Here is a 21,709-nt window from a genome sequence, read left to right on the forward strand (position 1 = left end):
AAAGTAAGCTATCGCAAATAGCCCGATCTCTCCCGCACGGTTGTCCTTCTCCCGGGGATGCAGAGGATCTTGACAGACTGGAAAAGCTGGTTTTCAGCGCATGCTTGTCGCGCCCCGAGAAGCGGCTTTTGCGAGGCCTCCCTGGGTCCGTGCGCACTCCGTACAGACCCAGCAAGGCCGGAAATTACAGCCCAATGAGATTCACGATCCTTGGCCTCTCTGGGTACCCACCCACGTCGAGGCCCACGTATCCCTGGGGTGCATGCGGTTCTCAAGCGTCCCTGGGATCATGTGGGCTTGCTCAACCAATAAAAGAAGGGAATCCCCATTCATAATTTGGGGGATTCCATTTGTATGGGACTCCCATAAAGTTTGAATGGGGATCACTTAAAAAAATCTATGAACACATGAAATAAGTTTAAAAAAAAACATTGCATATTTAAAGTTAATTAAAATTCCATTTCATTAAATATTTTAAACAAAAATGTAATTAAAAAAAATTATATTTTAATGGGGCTAGAATTGAACTTGCCTTATTGGACAGGGTTTTTAAATGGATAAATGAGTGATAATATTTTCTTTTTCTTTTTTTTAAAAACACTAATGCTGCTTTTACTAGGCGATAGAATTCCAAGGGCTTTCACTGAGCAGAAGCTGGGCGAATGGCCTAACTCTCTGCCCGCGGAGGCTCATTTCTTTTGGATTCGTACGATCTGTCCCGAGAACTTACGCAGCCCTGACACGTGCGGCATACCTCGTATGTACATGTAGGTGCCGAAATTTCAGCCCTCTTGAATTAAATGCATTGGGCAAACAGTGAGGACAAGGTGGGACTTAGTCCAGGGGAGAACGTCCGCAGCACAGTTTGGACAAGTTGGAGTTTATGATGGGAACGAGTTGGAGGGCGTTGTGACCCATTCAAGAATAGCTCCGCAAATATCAAGGATTATTGTCCAATACCACATAACTGGAACAATCCTTTTCTAATGTGGTATGTAAGGTTGACTGAGCTGCAAATGTACAAAGCATTTTCATATAAGTCAAGGAGGAATGTTGAAAGAAGATGGACCTAGAAATGTAATTGGTTTGCATCCGATTTACTGGCATAAAACTGGTGCCTAAGGGCCCAATACGGCAAGTGAAGTTCACTGCTCATTCCATGGTTGAAGTGTGCTTACCTGCCATATTGGTAAAGGCTCCTCTGAATGCATCCGAGGGTGCCTGAAACAGACTTTAAGCCCTTTGCATATCTAAATAGAGGGCTTCATACCTGTTTGAGACCCACTTTGCAAAATGTGATTGCCCATAACCACAGCTTACCTTACTGGTAATAAGACTAATTTGCTGTGCCAGACACGAGACTCCCAAAGCAAGCGCTCTACTCAGAACTCCTTCACGGCAAACGAGCCAAAGGTGGGCATAGGAAACGTTTCAAGGACACCCTCAAAGCCTCCCTGATAAAATGCGACATCCCCACTGACACCTGGGAGTCCCTGGCCAAAGACCGCCCTAAGTGGAGGAAGTGCAACCGGGAGGGGCGCTGAGCACCTCGAGTCTCATCGCCGAGAGCATGCAGAAATCAAGCGCAGGCAGCGGAAGGAGCGTGCGGCAAACCTGTCCCACTCTCCCTTTCCCTCAACGAGTGTCTGTCCCACCTTTGACAGGGACTGTGGTTCTCGTAATGGATTGTTCAGCCACCTAAGGACTCATTTTAAGAGTGGAAGAAAGTCTTCCTCGATTCCGAGGGACTGCCTCTGATGATGATGATGCTTTGTGCACTGCATCGCAATCCATTTTCGAGGCCATTATTTTTCTGCCATCGCTCCTGCCCTCTCCTGAAAGCACTGGCTTATTAAGATCAGCTGTCCTCTGATAACTCATCCAAGTAGTCATCCCTTATGAACCTCAATGGTGAGTGTCAGCAGGCTATTTGACTGTAGGGGCATCACAGCTGAGCCCGATCCTGTCACCCTCTGACACTTCCGTACATACACTTCCAGCAGTGGTTATTGAACAGAAATCAGTAACAGGAGCAACACTTTTTTTTTTCCTCCTCTTCCCTTGCCAAGGGTATGGTGGCCGATATGTGGCACTCCTACTGGCGACCAGCTAACTCAGCACAGAACAGCACTGAAACGTGGATCTTTCTGGTCTGTTTGGCTCAGTACCAGTTTGGGCAGTGCACTATGCAGCCATAGAAAAGGATGTAACCTTGTTATTACAATACCATAAAAGTATACGTCTTATCTCCAGCAGTGACTTACACACCTGGTGGTCTGTACCTCTACCATCCATCACTGGAGTTATGATACAAGAGTAGGAGAAGAAAATATGACTATGGATCGAATTTGCAGAAGCGAGTGTTCCTGAAATGTGCTGTTTTTATGTGGAACTCAAAAACAGAATCTATAACAAGGAATTAGTGATGCAGAGAAAACAAACTATGCCTGACATGGTCCACACAACTCAGGACGGTACGTTATACGGCCAGCCATCATTCAATGCTTCATTTCCCATAATTCATCACTCCCTGATGTGTAGCCCCCATATTCAACAGGGGAATAATCGACTGTTGAAATATAATGCCTGAATAAAATGTCTCTAGAATTGTTATGCAGCAGTCACACAGCAGCAATTGGAAGATGGTAGCAGTTACTGTTACTGATGTGATTATTTGTAGCAGTAACTCACCGATCTAAAACTGACATATATAAACTACTTATTAATGATGAAATTGAGAAGAGTAAGTCAAAGGTGTTATGTTCATAATAAAGTGGTGTAACTGAGTACTGTAGACGTGATTGAGTGTGACCTTAGTTCCTTTATTCTACTCCAGAGTGTTGGTACAGCATGGGAGGCCTGCTTATGTACAGTGCTCCCAAGGGATGCTGTGATCCCTTGGGACTCCAACAGGTACAGGAGTACCTGTACCCAGGTGGCGGTATGATACAGGTTGCCTAGGGTTACATACATAACATCACTCCCTCCCAAAGTCAATAGTACACTTATTTACAGGGTGAGACGATCTGGGGCCTTTCGCTCCCTAGTCGATCGTCTCGGTACAAATGCAGGTGTAAGTGAGTTGGTTGGTTCTTCACTGGGCTGCTGGGCAGCTGGCCTTGCTGGGCTGCTGGGGATGGTGAGTTCAGTTTTGTGGTCAACTGTGATGTCGGTTGCCACTTGTGCTTGTGTCCAAGTTGGTGGTGCCCTCTTCAGGTTGCTCGTGGCTGTTTGTGAATCGCAGTTTGGTTTGGTCCAAATGCTTTCTGCACGTTAGTCCATTTGTGAGTTTGACCTGAAACACCCTACTCCCTTCTTTGGCTATGACAGTGACAGCAAGCCATTTGGGATCATAGAAACATAGAAAATAGGTGCAGGAGTAGGCCATTCGGCCCTTCTAGCCTGCACCGCCATTCAATGAGTTCATGGCTGAACATTCAACTTCAGTACCCCATTCCTGCTTTCTCGCCATACCCCTTGATCCCCCTAGTAGTAAGGACCTCATCTAACTCCTTTTTGAATATATTTAGTGAATTGGCCTCAACTACTTTCTGTGGTAGAGAATTCCACAGGTTCACCACTCTCTGGGTGAAGAAGTTCCTCTGCATCTCGGTCCTAAATGGCTTACCCCTTATCCTTAGACTGTGACCTCTGGTTCTGGACTTCCCCAACATTGGGAACATTCTTCCTGCATTTAACCTGTCTAACCCCGTCAGAATTTTAAATGTTTCTATGAGGTCCCCTCTCATTCTTCTGAAATCCAGTGAATACAAGCCCAGTTGATCCAGTCTTTCATGTCCATAGTTGAGTACAAATACAGGGTCACGTGACAAATTTGTGCGATCGTGGTACATGCTTTGTTGATGTCATCTGTCCTCGACGTGATCATGGACATCAGGGTGGACAAGAGAGAGCCTTGTTTTGAGTGCCCTTTTCTTAAGCAGCTCAGCTGGGGGAACGCCGGTGAGTGAGTGGGGTCTGGTGCGGTAGCTGAGCAGGACTCGGGGCAGGTGGGTCTGCAGGGAGCCTTCCGGCACGCGTTTCAAGCTTTGCTTGATGGTTTGGACTGCCCGTTCTGCCTGGCCATTGGATGCGGGCTTGAACGGGGCAGATGTGATGTGTTTGATCCCATTGTGGGTTATTAATTCCTTAAATTCTGCACTGGTGAAGCACGGCCCATTGTCTTTGACAAGGACATCAGGCAGGCCGTGCGTGGCAAACGTGGCTCGTAGGCTTTCGATGGTGGCAGTGGACGTGCTTACAGACATTATTACACACTCAATCCATTTTGAATAAGCATCCACAACAACCAAAAACATTTTGCCTAGAGACGGGCCATCAAAGTCAACGTGGATCCTAGACCACGGTTTGGAGGGCCATGACCACAAACTTAGCGGTGCCTCCCTAGGTACATTGCTCAGTCGAGAGCAAGTGTTGCATTGGCGCACACAAGTCTCCAAATCTGAGTCGATGCTGGGCCACCACACATGGGATCTGGCTATAGCTTTCATCATTACTATGCCTGGGTGGGTACTATGTAGGTCACGTATGAACGTTTCCCTGCCTTTCTGAGGCAAAACCACACGATTACCCCACAAAAGACAGTCCGCCTGTATGGACATTTCGTCTTTGCGCCACTGGAATGGCTTGATTTCTTCATGTATCTCCACTGGGACGCTGGACCAGCTCCCATGGAGGACACAGTTTTTTTTACAAGGGACAGTAAAGGATCCTGGCTGGTCCAGGTCCTAATCTGGCGGGCTGTAACGGGTGACTTTTCATTTTCAAATGCATCCATTACCAAGAGCAAGTCTGTAGGCGGTGCCATTTCCACCCCGGTGGTGGGCAATGGTAGCCGACTGAGAGCATCAATGCAGTTCTCTGTGCCTGGTCTGTGGCGGATTACATAGTTACATGCAGACAACGTGAGCGCCGGGATGCGAGCAGAGGAATTGCTATTAATCCCTTTGCTCTCTGAAAATAGCAATATGAGCAGCTTATGGTCAGTTTCTAACTCAAACTTAAGACCAAACAGATACTGCTGCATTTTTTTTACCCCGTAAACGCATACCAGAACTTCTTTTTCAATCATGCTGTAGGCCCTTTCGGCCTTGGACAACTCCTGGACACATAGGCGACTAGTTGCAATGTTCCCGATTCGTTAGCTTGTTGTAACACGCACCCGACCCCGTACGAAGACGCATCGCAAGCTAGCATGAAACGTTTACATGGTTTATACAGAACAAGCAGTTTGTTGAAACATAACAGATTTATGGCTTTCTCAAAGGCAGCCTCTTGTGATTTCCCCCATACCCAGTCACCTCTCTTACGTCGCAACACATGTCAGGGTTCTAGCAAGGTGCTTAACCCGGGTAGAAAATTACCGAAATAGTTGAGGACTCCCAGGAACGACCGTAGCTCTGTCATGTTCTCTGGTCTCAGTGCGTTCTTGATGGCCTCCGTCTTGGCGTCAGTGGGTCTGATGCCATCTGCCGCGATTCTTCTTCCCAAAGAACTCGACCTCTGGCACCAGGAAAACACACTTCGAGCGATTCAACCTGAGTCCCACACGATCTAGCCAACTTAGAACATCTTCCAGGTTCTTCAAGTGTTCGATGGTGTCATGACCTGTGATCAATATGTCGTCCTGGAAAACCATGGTGCGCGGAACCGACTTTAGCAAGCTTTCCATGTTCCTTTGAAAAATATCCGCGGCCGATCGAATCCCAAATGGGCATCTATTGAAGATGAACAGACCTTTGTGCGTGTTGATGCAGATGAAGCCTTTCGAAGATTCCGCCAGTTCCTGCGTCATGTAGGCTAAGGTCAGGTCCAACTTGGTGAATGTCTTTCCTCCTGTCAGGGTCGCAAATAGGTCATCTGCTTTGGGTAGTGGGTACTGATCCTGCAGCGGAAAACAGTTAATCGTTACTTTATAGTCCCCACAGATTCTGACTGTGCCATCGCCCTTGATAACCGGAACAATCGGACTGGCCCACTCGTTGAACTCCACCGGTGCAATGATGCCCTCTTGTTGCAGCCTGTCTATCTCGATCTCCACTTTCTCTCGCATTATATATGGCACCGCCCATGCCTTGTGGTGGATGGGTCGTGTACCAGGAACCAAGTGGATCTGCCTGATGCCTGGCTCAAAACAACGATGGAAACTTGCTCAGAACCTGGGCACATGAGGCATCATCGACGGACGAGAGCGCTCGGATGTCCTCCCAGTTCCAGCGGATTTTCCGCAGCCAACTTCTGCCGAACAGTGTGGGGGCCATCACCTGATACAATCCATTGTGGTAGTTCGTGCACCGCTCCATCATAGGAGACTTTTACTGCTGCGCTGCCAATAACAGGGATCAGCTCTTTAGTGTAAGTTCTCAGTTTGGTATGAATAGGGCTCAGCTTGGGCCTGTCGAAGGCCTTTTTGCTCATTATAGACTGACTCACACCCATGTCCAGTTCCATGGATACTGGAATTCCATCCAGTTCAACTTTTAACATGATCGGTGGACATTTCGTGGTGAAGGTGTGCACCCCGCACACTTCTGTCTCCTCGGTTTGAGTCTCTAGTTCAGTTTGATCCGCACACTTCTGTCTCCTCGGTTTGAGTCTCTAGTTCAGTTTGATCCGCCATGGATCGGTCTTCCTCTGCGACGAGGTGGTTTGCAGGGTTTGCAGCTTGTCTGTACATTCGCTGGAGGTGTCCCATTGTTCCATAGCCTTTGCACGCATAGTGTTTGAAGCGGCATTGATGGGCTCGATGATCACCTCCGCAGCGCTAACAAGGTGTCAATTACCTCGCATTAACGCTTGATGGTGGAATCTGGGTCCTCTGAGGTCGTGCAGCTGCAGGCGGAAATGTTCTGCCATATGCATTCTTGCCTGAAAATTATGTTACTTTGGGCCCAAGTTTCCACACGCGCCTAGAACGGCGCAGTCCCGACCTGGACACCCGTTTTTCGCGCCATAAAGTGCGCCTAAAAAAATCCTCGGTATTTTCCACCTCCCTGCAGGTCCTCTGGCCCTCGGCGCAGCCAGCACGAGCTGTAGGGGGCGGAGCCAGGTCCCTGCGCTGAAAACAGTGCCGGGACCTCTGCACATGCGCGCTACAGTGGGCACGCAAGTGCAGTAGCTCCAGGCGCCGAACTGTGTGGGAGGGGCCCGAAGCATGCAGCCCCTAGCCCTGGCCGAATGGCCTCACTGGGGCTACGTGAATAAGGCTCCTCCCACGGCCAGCTCCTGCTCCCCCACCCCCAACCAGACCCGACACCCGCGCCCCCCCCCCCCCCGACTGACCCGACCCGACCCGCGTTCCCGCCCCCCGACCCAACCCCCCCCCCCCGCCACTGGACCCGACCCGACTCCCGCTCCCGGACTGGATCCGACCTGACCTCCCCCCCTCCCTCCCTCTCTCTCTCTCCCTCTCCCCCCTCTCCCTCTCTCTCTCTCTCCCCCCCTCTCTCTCCCTTCCCCCCCCCCCCCGACCCGACCCAACCCAACCCAACGCCACCTACCTGTAAACCTGGTGCTGGGGACGGGCCGGCAGCCTTCGGTCCCGAATGGCCTGCCTGAAGCACTTTCACACAGGTAGGAAGATGGTTTATTTAATCTTTTCTTTGCTTATAAATGTTTATTCAGGTTGGATTTATTTGTATAATATTTGTATAAGTATAAATAAGGATTTATTATAGAATTTAATGAGTTCCCTCCCCCCCACCTCGTTCTGGACGCCTAATTTGTAACCTGCGCCTGATTTTTTAATGTGTAGAACAGGTTTTTTCAGTTCTACAAAAATCTTCACTTGCTCCATTCTACTTTAGTTTGGAGTACGTTTTCACTGTGGAAACTTTCAAATCAGGCGTCAGTGGCCGGACACGCCCCCTTTTGAAGAAAAAATTCTGTTCCAAAGTAGAACTGTTCTACCTGACTAGAACTGCAGAAAAAAAAATGTGGAGAATTGCGATTTCTAAGATAGTCCGTTCTCCACCAGTTGCTCCTAAAAATCAGGCGCAAATCATGTGGAAACTTGGGCCCTATGTGTACAGTACTTGCCGAAACTTCTTTATGCTGCAAAATTTGTTTGATGTTATCGCTGGTGGACATAAATGCCTGGGCTATCGTTATGGCTTTGCTCAGGTTCGGTGTTTCAACAGTCAATAGTTTGCGAAGGATAACCTCATGGCCAGCACCAAGCACAAAGAAGTCTCTTAGCATTTGCTCCAGGAATCCATTGAATTCGCAATGTCCTGCAAGGTGCCTTAGTTCTGAGACGTAGCCCACCACTTCCTGGCCTTCAGACCGTTGACATGTGTAAAATCGATACCTTGCCATCAGAACGCTTTCCTTCGGATTTAGGTACTCCCGGACCAGTGTACACAGTTCTTCATAGGATTTTGTTGTTGGTTTCACCGGAGCAAGAAGTTTCTTCATGAGGCCATAGGTTGTTGCCCCACAGAAGGTGAGGAGGATCATCCTTCGTTTGGCAGTGTTCACATCCCTTTCCAGCTTGTTGGCCATGAAGTATTGGTCGAGTCTCTCCACAAAGGCCTCCCAATCGTCCCCTTCTGAGAATTTCTCCAGGATACCAACAGTTCTCTGCATTTTCGCATGATAGTTCGTTATCTCATCGGCAGTTGTTATGTTCATAATAAAGTGGTGTAACTGAGTACTGTAGACGTGAGTGAGTGTGACTTTAGTTCCTACCTTGGTACAGCATGGGAGGCCTGCTTATATACAGTGCACCCAAGAGATGCTGGGATCCCTTGGGACTCCAACAGGTACGCCCTCAGGTGACAGTATAATACTGGTTACATAGGGTTGCATACATAACAAAAGGGGCATCACAAAATATTATGGCTGAAGTTTTGTTTTCTATGTATATATAATTATACTGGCTTTACAGAAGGAAGGGATCATCACAGATAGAGTAAATTATTGTACTTCAGTATCATCTCTTAATAAAATGCTCTCTCCTCTTTTAATGCCCTCCTTAAATCTCAGCTCTTTGACCAATCTTTTAGTCACTCCTTATAATATCTCCTTCATTGGCATCCATTTTGTCTGATGAGATCTCTGTGACAAGCCATGGGACAATTTTCTACATTAAAGACACTAATGCAAATGGTTGTTGTTCAAAATAAACAACCTTGGACTTCAGGCTAAAATATTCCTGTGACACAAACCGATGCAAGGTTGTGATCAGCCAGCGGGAGAGATGATTTAGCAGGCATAGGTTACCATCCGAAACTACCATTAGGATGTAGCTTTTAGAACCAAGATGTTGTGATGCTAACTCTGAGCACATAATCGAGACACTCTAATGCAGTACCGAAGGAGTGCTGCACTGTCGGAGGTGCTGTCCTTTGGATGAGTGGCAGGTGGTTCTGTGAATGGGCGTGGGGTCTGGGCATGTTCCCTTATTACAGCAGCTAACTCTGACATTCCCTCCCTCATGTGCCCTGACAGTGTGTCAATTACCTGCGACATTCCCTCCCTCATGTTCCCCAACAGTGTATCAGCTGCCTGCGACATTCCTTCCTCATGTGCACCGACAGTGTTCCCATTTCTCGTGGGAGTGTCGTTACTTCTCCCGACAGTCCCGATACCTCATCGCCCACCCCACTGATGGTGTCCAGGAGTGATCGGGTCAGGTCAATGCTCCCTGCACTCATTGCCATCATGTGAACCACATCTGTTAGATCCTGCAGCTCAGGAGAGCGCTGTCGAGCTCTCCTTCCCCTCCTCGCCCTGGGTATGCCTCGCTGCATCCCACTGGGATCCGCACACCTCGGACGGTGGGCCCTGGGTGTGGCTCATTGCATTCCCCTGAGACCCACAGCCTCAGACTGTGAGAAACCATGGAATGTCCCATACCCGTACCACTCAGGAAAGGGCCTGACACCTCAATAGGCGGCACCTGTACCTCCTCCATAGTGAGTACAACAGTGGGGGCTTCAACCATTACCTCCCTCTCCCCCTCCCCCTCCCCCCCCATGCTCTTGGTCTGGAAGGTGGGATTGGAAGATGTTCTCCTCTTCAGGTTCGTCCGCATCTGAATCTTCTTCAGCCTCGTCAGGGTTGGCCTCAAGTTCTGCAAAATATAACAGAACAGACAAATGGTTAGCAGCAGAGGAGGGGGCAGGGTGGGTGGCATGAGTAGGCTCACACAGCGCAGGCAGCAGGCTGATTTGAAGGACCACGATGAATGATAGCACATTGCATCAACCGAAGCGTAGCTGATGGAGACATCCCCAGGAACCGAAGCCTGGCTAGCCCGCGTAGTACTTAACATTTAGCAAAGCCGGACTGTGGAATTTGCAGGACTTACCCTCTCCCTCGAGTGTGGGCCCAGCTTGTGCAGTGGTGGTTACTTTTCTCCAGGCAGGACCCATCAAAGCAGCGACCCTCTCGTCCAAGGGTGTCGGTGGCTGCAGATTTGCCGGGCCGCCTCCTGTTCGAGTTCTTTCCCTTTTGTTGTGTGCCACCTTCCTCTGCAAAGATGAAAATATAACATTTTAGAGAGGGTGTCTTTCTGCTGGCTGGAACATATACAGATGGCCACATTTACAATTACAATTCCAGTGAATAAATGAAAATATTACTTACACTAACTACTTAACCAAGATCTTGCCATTTATTTTTACACTGGCCTCCAGACCTCGGGGTGCTCACCATTGCACAGTAATCTTCTGCAAGTTGGTTCCAGCGTTTCTTCATTTCTTTTGGTTGAACTTTTATGTGATCTCTGCTGGTGTTCATCTCGTGTCATCTGTTCCCAATCACAGTAACTAGTGCCTCCACTTCATCCTGTGAGAAATTCTTTGTTCTTGCACCTCGTTGCATCATGTATTGCAGCTCCGATTTTTCCAATGAGAATTAAAGTTCTCACACAGAACTGGCCCTTTAAAAATGGCCGATTGCAGACCGGGAGATGTACTGGGCATGTCACATCAAAAACATCCTTTTTTTTTGCGCATGCGCAGAAGGGGCGGCATCGTTTGTTCAGCACAGACATTAGGCTCCACCCCTCAAAGCTAAAGGACAGACTGCACAACGCCACTTTCAAAAAATAGAGTGGGGAAACTTGCAAGTAATTTTTTTGGAGTAGTCGGGGGCCAAGAAAAACAGGCGTAACTCTGGCAACACGCCAAAAAAACGGCATTGGGGAAAATTGAACCCATACACTTGAGACCATCAAGTTGGGGGTAGCCTTAAGATGAATAGAGAAAAGTTCAGAAAAAAGTCCCTGGGACTCTGAGAACAAGATAGCGAAGAGCAAATAAGAAGAAAGGACATATTGCAACTTGTAGGCTGGTGTACATGTGGTGTGATTGTATCATTGACTTCAGTATCTGGATATAATAGGACTTGTGCTGTTCCACTGTTTATAATAAAATCCCTGTTGGAGAATTGATGTGTATCTTTGAGCAATTGGTAAGGCTTTGTCGTATTTCTACAGGCCCCTGGGAATGCACCAATGGTATACAGGCACATTTTATCTATCATGTCCGCTTTGTTCTTGCTATTATGTATCCTGCTATTAATGAAATAATAGTCTAATGAGCTTAGAGCTTAAAAACAACAAAACCTTCTCCCAAATTGTGTAAATAGTTTGAATAGGAAGCTATTGTTCAAGCAATAAAACACTGCAGACAAATAAATGGACTCCCACTAAATTGGAAACGGAATTGATTTTCAAAGGCTATTTTTTAATGTAAGCCCCCCTGCGATATGAAGGTCCTGATTTTCAGTAAATCTGGCATACTAAGTATTTCCTGGCCACCTTTCCGTCCAAACCTATCAGCTCAAAGAATTGCTTTTGGAAAATCCTTTAATGCCAGTAAAGGGAGCTTAGGTTAAAATAAACCAGTTTTATTGTTTATATAAATGCAAATACATTTATTTCATACATAATAAATTATGTATCTGCAAAATTTGAGCCACATCGTTGATTATAGCATAATTAAGGCTGTTGAAGTTTGTTATTGTTGATGTTGGAGGAGGTTAACCATTAATACTCATGGAGCATGATCTATTTACTGAACATCTATTATTGAGGCCCTTGAAACAATGCAGATATTCAGAAATGTTTTTGCTTTTGTGCCTGATGATGCCACCACAGTTAAGAAAGAAACAATTGCATTTAAACATCACCTTTCTTGATCTCAAAATGTGCCAAATTGCTTTACAGCCAATGAAACACTTTTGTAGTGTAATCACTGTTGTAATGTAGGTAATGCAGCTGTCAGTTTGGGCACAGCAAGCTCCCACAAACCTCAATGTGATAATGACCGGATAATCTATTTTTTAGTTATGTCGATTGAGGGATAAATATTGAACAGGACACCAGGAAGAACTCCCCTGCTTTCCTTCGAAATAGTGTCGTGGGGTCCACCTGATGCAGATGAGGCTTTGGTTTAACATCTCATCCAAAGGACGGCTCCTCTGACAGTGCAGCACTCTCTCAGTACTACCCTTCTGACAGTGCAGTGCTCTCTCAGTACTGCCCTTCTGACAGTGCAGCGCTTCCTCAGTACTACCCCTCCGACAGTGCAGTGCTCCTTCAGTACTGCCCCTCCGACAGTGCAGCGCTCCCTCATTACTACCCCTCCGACAGTGCAGGGCTCCCTCAGTACTACCCCTCCGACAGTGCAGTGCTCCTTCAGTACTGCCCTTCTGACAGTTCAGTGCTCCCTCAGTACTGCCCCTCCGACTGTGCAGCGCTCCCTCAGTACCGCCACTTTGACAGTGCAGGCCTCCCTCAGTACTGCCCCTCTGACAATGCGGCACTCCCTCAGTACTGCCCCTCCGACAGTGCAGCACTCCCTCACTACTGCCTCTCTGACAGTGCAGCACTCCCTCAGTATCACCCCTCCGACAATGCGGCACTCCCTCAGTACTGCCCCTCCGACAATGCGGCACTCCCTCAGTACTGCCCCTCCGACAGTGCAGCACTCCCTCAGTACTGCCTCTCTGACAGTGCAGCACTCCCTCAGTCCTGTATTTGAGTGTTAGCCTACGTTATGTGCTCAAGTCTCTGGGGTGGGATTTGAACTATTGACCTGGTGATTCAGAGGCAAGAGTGCTACCCACTAAGCCACAAATTATTGATCAGTTATTGATTCATTACAATCAGTTTTCTATTATCCTTTATAACTTGCACAGAATGATGACACAAAGTTGAAATTGAACGTCAACCACCCGTTATGTACCCCGACGATTTTCTTTTCCATCTGTTTGGCGCCCCTGTCAAATCTGAGTTTCACCCCCATGGACTCTCCATGCAACTTAGTACATTCTGGTTGAAAGGGTAAATGGGTATCCTGATCCCAGGCATCTCCTCAAGGTTAGTCTATATAGCTGCAAGGAGGTGCTCAAGACCAACTGGGCATCACTTGCCAGTTTCTGATTCCTCCCATGCTAAAGGTGTCTGACTTCTGGTTCCTGCCTTGCTTGTATTGGAAATTCAATGTATTGGTATTCATGGGTGTGAACCAATGTTTCTTTTGCTATATTTACACGGTGGATTTGTATAAGTCACCCATTCTTTGCCCAACTTTCCTGCCGCCTTCAATCGGAAGGATGGGTGGACAGTCCGCTCCCAGGCTGCTTCCGGTGTTTCCTCTTGTTAACATCAATGAACTGTGAGGACTGCTCAATATGATTTCTGTTATATATGCAGACTATAGATATATTCTCTGTGTAGTCACTGTATAGTTGCATAAGATGGAGACTTGTTACCTGATGTACTGTCAATAAGGTTTACACATGTGTATATACTATGCTGGCACCACTAGAGGGTGCAACTGGTGGAGACCGGGGTTTCCTGCCCCTGTGGCAGAGGCTGTCCACCAGAGGGCACTGCGGTGGGAGACCTGAGGATCACCTGCATAGGTGTGCAGGGCCCAGTAAAAAAGGCTGCTCACCATCCTTGTGCCACACTCTGGAGTTACGAATAAAGGACCAAGGTCACTACAGTTTGAGTACAGCACATTGCCTCATGGAGTCATTCATAGGTACATCACAGACATAACAATTTCCACCTCTGATTTTAACATCTTTCTGATGTGAGATGCGACACCTCCATTTGGCTGTTCACTGAAGCTGGGGTTTGAGATCGGATTCTGCATTTACTTTGTGACACTAGTGCAAACCGATATTTTACCGATGCACGCTACTGAAGAGAAGTCTGAGTTTAATTGAGCAATTTAATTTTAAAGAAAATGGGAACCCCTTTTTGCTGTTGGTGGTGTAACTGTTGCTGGGGCCCCTGGTGTGTGTGCTGGGGTCAGAGTGGACTGAAGGCCCGAGGTGTTCCCTGTAATTAGATTTCCATTCCCAACATATGTGCCACATTTCGTGAGATTGCTTCAAAGGGGCAGATGGCATGGAATTCTGACTGTGTTTTTTTCCCTTTTGAAGTTAATTATTTTAATTTGAAACGGAAATGCTAATGCCACCATTTTTATCATTTTGCTAAATTACTAATTAAAATTTAACTACCCGTAATACAGACAATATTGGCCAGCAAGGAATAAGGTTCTCGTGGGGAGGAAGCTTAAAATAAATCACTGTGTCAATCAGAAAACATTAAACACAGAAACCAGATCTGTGAAAGAATCATTAGAGAGTGGGGAAAGATATCACCTCCGATACAGCAAAGGAAAATAATTGGGCTGGAGGTAGAAAAAAGGGATTGGGATTATTTTGTTGATAATATACACTTCATAATTATTTAAGGTAGTGCTGTTTTTCTGTAAAGCATGGTCATCATCATCATCATCGTGATAGGCAGTCCCTCAGAATCGAGGAAGACTTGCTTCCACTCCTGAAGTGAGTTCTTTGGTGGCTGAACAGTCCAATACGAGAGCCAAAGTCCCTGTCACAGGTGAGACAGATAGTCGTTGAGGGAAGGGGTGGGTGGGACTGGTTTGCCGCACGCTCTTTCCGTTGTCTGCACTTGATTTCTGTATGCTCTCGGCAATGAGACTCAAGGTGCTCAGTGCCCTTCCGGATGCACTTCCTCCACTCAGGGCGGTTTTTGGCCAGGGACTCCCAGCTGTCAGTGGGGATGTTGCATTTTATCAGGGAGATTTTGAGGGTGTCCTTATAACGTTTCCTCTGCACACCTTTGGCTCATTTGCCGTGAAGGAGTTCAGAGTAGAGCGCTTGCTTTGGGAGTCTCGTGTCAGGCATGCGGACAATGTGGCCTGCCCAAAGGAGCTGATCAAGTGTGGTCAGTGCTTCAATGCTGGGGATGTTAGCCTGGTCGAGGATGCTAATGTTGGTGCGTCGGTCCTTCCCAGGGGATTTGTAGGATCTTGCGGAGGCATCGTTGGTGGTATTTCTCCAGCGACTGGTGTGGTAGCTGGTGTGCAATGACCACCCCACGTTAAAAGAACTCACGCACAGGCACCTTCCACTCCTCTAACATGAAGTTCAGGACCTGGAACATCAGGGCCCTCATGGACAACTCCAACTGAAGCAATTGGTAGCTGACTCGAGGTTTTACAGTGTACACATGATAGGCACCAGCCTCCAGCAATAACACATATGCTAAGTGGCTCATAATTGCATCATTTCAAACAAATAACTTGAATAATATGCAATGTAGGATATAATTTTGTTGAAACCTTCAGCTATACAGTTACTAAAAATATAACAACTGAACAAAACATCATATGTAAACATTGCATAATTTGCAGGAAAACTCACTTGTTTTGATTTTTTTTAATGACGAAGGAAAAGCAGCAAGCTGAATAAACAGTTAATTGAATTGAAAAGAGAATAGTTGGGCGTGGTGGGGTGGCAGATTTTAACCCCTCCCCTGCCTGGCAGGAACTGGGCAGGTGGAGTGCTAAGATGGAGCGGGGAACTTACACACTCCATTCCCATCCCAGGCTGGCCCAGTGTCATTTTAAATTGCTGGCAGCAAGGCCACCAACCCCAAGCCAACAGGGTCCTCTTTAAACAGATAGATTGGGCTCCAATGGCCTGCGACATTTGGGCCCAATCTGCTATTTTAACCTAATGTCTGGAGCAGGGGTGGCTTCCACACCAGGCCTGCTGGGAACAATAGCCGGGCTCAGAAGCTACAAAACATTTGTTTATTTTCCTTGTAGGCCAGGATGCGCAGAACGCTCCTCTGGGCTTCACAGAGAAATCTTGTGTCTTTCCTGCCCCGGGCTTCCCCTGTCCACTGACTGGGATTACCCTCACAACCACATTCCTTGTGTTGGGGACTGATGCCTGGGATGGCAGGACTGTCGTATGAGGAGAGATTGGGTCGACTAGGCCTGTATTGACTAGAGTTTAGAAGAATGAGAGGGGATATCATTGAAATGTATAAAATTCTGACTGGGTTGGATAGACTGGATGCGGGGAGGATGTTTCCCCCGGGGGCTGGGAAGTCTAGAACAAAGGGTCACAGTCTCAGGATACGGGGTAGGAAATTTCGGACCGAGGTGAGGAGAAATGTTTTCACTCAGAGGGTGGTGAACCTGTGGAATTATCTACCACAGATGGCTGTGGAGGCCAAGTCACTGAATATATTTAAGAGGGAGATAGATAGATTTCTAGACACAAAAGGGATCAAGAGGTATAGGGAAAAAGCGGGAATATGGTGTTGAGATAGAGGATCAGCCACGATCATATTGAATGGCGGTGCAGACCCGAGGGGCCGAATGGCCTACTACTGCTGCTATTTTCTGTGTTTCTATGGGTCCCCGGCAGCGGCCTCTGACATGCATGATTTTTACGGCTGGGAAGCCGCTTCCCGGCTATTTTGGTCGTGAAGTCCGCAAGCGGCATGCGAATGAGGCCCGGCTTTTAAAAGCGGCCACATCCGCCTTTTGTCTCTCCCAGACGGGCCGGTCAGTCACTTGGCTGCCTTCTTGCCCAGGAGATAAAATCAATACCAATGAGCAGCTTGTTTCAGATTATAGAGATCATTGTTATAATGTAAGGCATTTCAGTCCATTTATCACACAGCTTTTATACTACCAGACATCATCGGTTCAAACAAAAACAGCTTGAAATGTAGCTTTGGTCACATATCGCTACTCTTTATTTTAATTATCTACTTTATCTTGATAGACCAGCAGCATTACATTTTGTGCCTAGGAGGCAGATACTTTCACTTAAAGTGGTTCTGACCAGAACAGCACCACCCGTATTTTGTACAATCTGTGCAATTACATATTCATCTTCCAACACGTCATTGAGACAAGACTAAGCATTTCATTTGGAAAGAGACCATCTTCACCCTGCAAATTGGCACATGTCAGTGAGCAGTGCATCGGATCACAATATACGACACCGCTCTGTTATGTATTTAACCCTTGGCAACATGCATCACCACCACCATCAGAGGGCCTACCTGTTCCCAAGGGATCCCAGCATCCCTTGGGAGCACTGTATATAAGCAGGCCTCCCACGAGGTACCTGCACTCTGGAGTCTAATTAAAGGAGCTAAGGTCACACTTACTCATTGCATACAGTACTCAGTTTCATCCTTTATTATGAGCCTAATTATTGGCGACGAGGTAACGAACAACTGCACAAAAATGCAAAGAACTGTTGGTATCCTGGAGAAGTTCTCAGAAGGGGACGATTGGGAGGCCTTCGTGGAGCGACTCGACCAATACTTCATGGCCAATGAGCTGGAAGGGAACGAGACCGCTGCCAAACAAAGGGCGATCCTCCTTACCGTCTGTAGGGCAGTAACTTATGGCCTCATGAAGAATCTTCAAGCTCCGGTAAAACCAATAACCAAATCCTAATTGTGTACGCTGGTCCGGGAGCACCTAAATCCGATGGAAAGTGTTTTGATGGCGAGGTATCGGTTCTACACGTGTCAACGGTCGGAGGGCCAAGAAGTGGCGAGCTACGTCACTGAACTAAGGCGCCTTGCAGGACATTGCGAATTTGATGGATTCCTTGAACAAATGCTGAGAGACTTTTTTGTCCTTGGCATTGGCCATGAGGTTATCCTTCGCAAACTATTGACTGTTGAAACATCAAACTTGAGCAAAGCCACAACGATAGCCCAGGCATTTATGTCCACCAGCAATAACACCAAACAAATTTCACAGCATAAAGAGGTTTCGGCAAGTACTGTGCACAAAGTAACGTCGTTTTCGAGCAGGAATATACATGGCAGAACATACACGCCGGCTGCTGCATGACCTCAGATGACTCAGAGTCCGCCATCAACCGTTAATGCGAGGCAGTTAACACCTTGTTGGCGCTGTGAAGGTGATAATCAGGCCCATCAATGCCGCTTCAAGCACTATGCGTGCAATGACTGCAGAACAATGAGACACCTCCAGCGAATGTGCAGACAAGCTGCAAACCCTGCAAACCACCACGTTGCAGAGGAAGATCGATCCATGGTGGATCAGGCTGAACTAGAGACTCGAACGGAGGAGGCAGAAGTGTACAGGGTACACACCTTCACCACTAAATGTCCACCAATAATGTTAAAAGTTGAACTGAACGGAATTCCAGTATCCATGGAACTGGACAAGGGTGCGAGTCAGTTCATAATGAGCAAAAAGGCCTTCAACAGGCTATGGCGCAACAAGGCACACAGGCCCAAGCTCAGCCCCATTCACACCAAGCTAAGAACTTACACCAAAGAGCTGATCCCTGTTATTGGCAATGCATAAGTCAAAGTCTCCTATGATGGAGCAGTGCACGAACTCCCACTATGGATCGTGCCAGGGGATGGCCCCACACTGTTCGGCAGTAGCTGGCTGAGAAAAATCCGCTGGAACTGGGACGACATTCGAGAGCTTTCATCCGTCGACGATGCCTCATGTGCCCAGGTTCTAAGCAGATTGCCATCGTTGTTCGAGCCAGGCATTGAAAGTTTCTCAGGGGCGAAAGTGCAGACCACTTGGTTCCCAGTACACGACCCATCCACCACAAGGCATGGGTGGTATCGTATATGATGCGTGAGAAAGTGGAAATTGAGCTGGACAGGCTGCAGCGAGAAGGCATCATCGCACTGGTGGAATTCAGCGAGTGGGCCAGTCCGATTGTCCCGATATTCAAAGGTGACGGCACGGTCAGAATTTGTGGGGACAATAAAGTAACGATTAACCGTTTTTCGCTACAGGACCATTACCCGTTACCCAAGGCAGACGACCTATTTGCGACCCTGGCTGGAGGAAAGACATTCACCAAGTTGGACCTGACCTCGGCCTACATGACGCAGGAGCTGGAGGGATCTTCGAAAGGCCTCACCTGCATCAACACGCACAAAGGTCTGTTCATCTATAACAGATGCCCATTTGGGATTCGTTCGGCCGCGGCAATTTTCCAACGGAACATGGAGAGGCTGCTAAAGTCGGTTCCGCGCACCGTGGTTTTCCAGGACGATATACTGGTCACAAGTTGGGACACCATCGAACACTTGAAGAATCTGGAAGAGGTTCTAAATCGGTTAGATCGCGTGGGACTCAGGTTGAAACGCTCGAAGTGTGTTTTCCTGACACCAGAGGTCGAGTTCTTGGGAAGAAGAATCACAGCAGACGGCATCAGACCCACCGACACCAAGACAGAGGCCATCAAGAACGTGCTGAGACCACAGAACATGACGGAGCTGCGGTCGTTCCTGGGACTCCTCAACTATTTTGTTAATTTCCAACCCGGGTTAAGCACCTTGCTAGAACCCCTACATGCGCTACTGTGCAAGGGAGATGACTGGATATGGGGCAATTCACAAGAGGCTGCCTTTGAGAAAGCCAAAAATCTGTTATGTTCCAACAAACTGCTTGTTCTGTATAACCCATGTAAACGATTAGTGCTCGCTTGGGATGCGTCGTCATACGGGGTCGGGTGTGTGTTACAACAGACTAACGACTCGGGGATTTTGCAACCGGTCGCTTATGCATCCAGGAGTTTGTCCAAGGCCGAGAGGGCCTACAGCATGATTGAAAAAGAAGCTCTCACGTGCGTTTATGAGGTGAAAAAATGCACCAGTATTTGTTTGGTCTCAGGTTTGAGCTAGAAACTGACCATAAGCCACTCATTTCGCTATTCTCAGAAAGCAAAGGGATTAACACCTCTGCCCACATCCAAAGATGGGCGCTCACGCTGTCGGCATACAACTATGTAATCCGCCACACACCGGGCACAGAGAACTGCGCTGATGCTCTCAGTCGGCTACCATTGCCCACCACCGGGGTGGAAATGGCACAGCCTGCAGACTTGCTCTTGGTGATGGATGCGTTTGAAAACGAAAAGTCACCCGTTACAGCCCGCCAGATCAGGACCTGGACCAGCCAGGATCTCTTACTGTCCCTGTTAAAAAAACTGTGTGCTCCATGGGAGCTGGTCCAGCGTCCCAGCGGAGATACAGGAAGAGATTAAGCCGTTCCACAGGCGCAAAGACGAAATGTCCTTACAGGCAGACTGTCTTTTGTAGGGTAATCGCGTGGTCTTGCCCAAGTAAGGCAGAGAAACATTCATACGCGAACTACTTAGCACCCACCCAGGCATTGTAATGATGAAAGCCATAGTCAGATCCGATGTGTGGTGGCCTGGCATCGAATCAGAATTAGAGTCATGCGTGCACCAGTGCAACACTTGCTCTCAACTGAGCAATGTACCCAGAGAGGCACCACAAAGTTTATGATTGTGGCCCTCCAAACCGTGGTCTAGAATCCACGTTGATTATGCGGGCCCATTTCTAGGCAAAATGCTCTTGGTTGTTGTGGATGCTTATTCAAAATGGATTGAATGTGCAATAATGTCTGTAAGCATGTCCACCGCCACCATCGAAAGCCTACGAGCCATGTTTGCCACACACGGCCTGCCTGGTGTCCTAGTCAGTGACAATGGACCGTGTTTCACCAGTGCTGAATTCAAGGAATTCATGATCCGCAATGGGATCAAGCACGTCACATCTGCCCCGTTCAAGCCCGCATCCAATGGCCAGGCAGAACGGGCAGTTCAGACCATCAAGTCTCCCTACAGACCCGACTGTCCCGAGTACTGTTCAGCTACTGCATCAGACCCCAATCGCTCACCGGGGTTCCCCCAGCTGAGCTGCTCATGAAAAGGGCGCTCAAAACAAGGCTCTCTTGAGACCACCCTGACCTCCATGATCACGTCGAGGGCAGGTGGCGTCAACAAAGCATGTACCATGATTGCGCAAACTTGTCACGTGATATTGAGGTCAATGACCCTGTGTTTGTACTCAATTATGGTCATGGTCCCAAATGGCTTGCTGGCACGGTCATAGCCAAAGAAGGGAGTTGGGTGTTTCAGGTCAAATTGGCCAATAGACTAACGTGCAGGAAGCATTTGGACCAAACCAAATTGCGGTTCACTAATAGCTACGAGCAACCCGAAGAGGACACCACCAACTTCGACCCTCCAACACACACACAAGTGGCAACTGATATCACGGTTGACCACAAAGCCGAACTCACCAGCCCCAGCAGCCTGGCAAGGCCAGCTGCCCAGCAGCCCAGCGAAGAACCAACCAACTCATCTACACCTGGATTTGTACCGAGCCGATTGACTAGGTACAAGTCCCAGATCGTCTCACCCTGTAAATAAGTGTACTATTGACTTTGGGAGGGAATTATGTCATGTATTTAACCCCTTGCAACCTGTATCACACCACCACCAGAGGGTCTACCTGTTGGAGTCCTAAGGGATCCCAGCATCCCTTGGGAGCACTGTATATAAG

Source organism: Pristiophorus japonicus, chromosome 12 (genome assembly GCF_044704955.1).
Source record: "Pristiophorus japonicus isolate sPriJap1 chromosome 12, sPriJap1.hap1, whole genome shotgun sequence".
Classification (NCBI taxonomy): Eukaryota; Metazoa; Chordata; class Chondrichthyes; family Pristiophoridae; genus Pristiophorus; species Pristiophorus japonicus.